We start from the raw sequence: 2,500 nt of genomic DNA, 5'->3' as shown, positions 1-2,500 counted from the left end.
ATAGTACCTGGGTCATTCATTACCAAACCTTTTTTCAGGTTTAAGTTAGTATAAGCTTCACACAGAACCATAAACTCCTAAATACTTTTCCATGTGTCTGCATTATAATGACTAATAATTGAATTGGGAATGTCTTTTTAAAAATTTGCTACTTCATGTTGTTATTTCTTTAATTTCTTTTGTAGCCCTGGAAGTATTTCTGTATTCGGTAATCAAAGTGTTCACTCCACATATTAATTTACCATTTTCCCTTTTACTCATTCAAAGTCCTTTGGTTTATTAGCCTTTTTCTTTAGATATCAATATCTTAGGTATAGATAACTAGTCATTTTGCCATTTTAGTGGTCTTAGGTTTGCTAAATTGTTCCCACTTACAATTATTCTGGTATTTCAGACTGATTACATATTCTCAGCGTCTCCCCTTGAATTTGTTATTTTCTGCGGGGTTTTTAATGCAGTCAGTTCCTCAGCACAGAAGTACTTTCAGCATGTTGCAAGAGAAACTCCTCTGGGTGGGGCATGTGTGAAAGACGGATGACAGCTGGATGCTTAAGCAGCCGCTTGATGGCAAGTGGAGGAGGGAACTTTTGAGTATGTGAGCAGAAGGACACAGTGAAGCAAAACTCAAGCAGTGAGGCATGGCTGTGAAACCCTGGGACATGTCAGCAAGACCTGCTGCAACCGGAAATCAGGGTCTCATTTAGAAATTGAAAACAACATCTAACTTCACTGTCTCTGAAGGCAAGTCTTTTTAAAACAAGGCACACTAACTGCTTGTTTTGTAATCAGGGGCAGGCTTTTGTTCACCAGAAAAGCAATCCTTGCTGGTTGGGTATTAATTTAAAATTTCATTCAAAAGTTCTTATATCTGAACCTTTTAGTAGAGTGCACATTTACAAAGACATTTAACTCACAGTGTGAAATGCGCTTACTTTTAGTAGGTTCATAAGTATACATGTGGTACTATGATGTTATTGCCCTGTAGACAATTTGTAGAAAGATTTGGAAAAAACTTTCATGCACACAATTCTATAGAGTAACTATTTCAAGTATATGTACAATCAAACATAAATCATTGTCAAATATATTTAGAGTCAGACAAAGGACATGGTATATATGAACTACAATACTAAGAAATTGGGCAGTCTAGAAATTACATATGAAATTTAAGAATGTATATGTCTGTGGCTAAAATATAGGGATTAACACTTGAGGTTTAAAACCTCACACTTTTTAATATATATGTATTTCCTGTATTACCTCCAAACAAACATCTATTGATTCACCTAAAGCAAATATTTATTGGGTATAAAATTTGTATGGCAGTGGGCTAAGCATTTATTGGGAGAGCATACTAAACAATGCTAAGTTTTTTAAGGTGCTATCACTCTATTAGAAGGTAAAATAACATGTCAATAGAGTGTGGTGTAAGAGGAATATGAATTAAAATCCCACATTTGAGCTAGTATACAGGGTGGCAGTTTAGGGGACGAGTTGGTGCTGGAGAAGTGAATAAAAAAAATATCTTCATTGTGAGAGTTGCCAGCACCATCAGTAGGGCCATGAGGAGCTACAAAATGTTATGAGGAGCTACAAAAATGCCTCAGATTCCATGGGATTGTCTATGCATAAATGGTGGCCGAATCCAGGATTAGGTCCATTATATAAGGGATTTACCTTCTGGAAGTATACAGAAGTCTTCAAGAGCCTGATAATATCCTCTTTTATGAAGGAGTCTGTTATTGGAGAAATCAAATCAGACGGGTAAAGTAAGTTACAGGTAAAACCTAGGGAACTGCAGGATATTTTTATGGGACCCAGGTGCTCTCACTGCAGACTCACAGACAAGTTAGCTACCCAGCCAGTATGCAGAATCATGGGTGTTCGGAACTTGACCTATGATTTTCCTGGAGACTGAGTGTACCTATACCGGGGTTGGTGATGTTCCAGAGTGTTGAGGACTGCCTCTTGCTAGGAGAATGACTGGGATCCCGTAGAGCCATGGACAATCAGATATCCAGATTGGTCTAAGCATTCCATCTTCCCCTTACTATAGATGACCTACAGATGATGTTGCCGGCACTCAAAGGTTTTGTTTTATGGAAACCTTCTCAGTTCAGTAATACTGATTGACGTTATATATATATTTTTTAATTTGTTATATTACACATAAAAATATGTGTGTATGTATGTATCTCTGTATTTACACCTATCTGTCCATCTATGTATATATCATCATTTATTGAATCTGGCAAATCTTTGCACTGTGATTTTGTTGTATCCTTAAAGATAAATTACTAGATTCTGAAGAGGGGAGGCATATTTAAATTTTGATACATACAATCTAACATCTCTATAGGAAATTTTTATTTGTTTATGTTCCCACAACAATATCTGAAAATGCCTGTTACCTATATGTTTACAGTGATTTCTTGTCTTTTTGTTTTCAGTCTTTTTATTTTATTTTATTTTATTTTATTTTATTTTATTTTATTTTATT

The sequence above is a fragment of the Panthera uncia genome (assembly GCF_023721935.1).
Source record: "Panthera uncia isolate 11264 chromosome A1 unlocalized genomic scaffold, Puncia_PCG_1.0 HiC_scaffold_16, whole genome shotgun sequence".
Taxonomy (NCBI): Eukaryota; Metazoa; Chordata; class Mammalia; order Carnivora; family Felidae; genus Panthera; species Panthera uncia.
The sequence above is the reverse complement of the archived record's forward strand: the minus strand, read 5'-3'. Positions refer to the sequence as shown.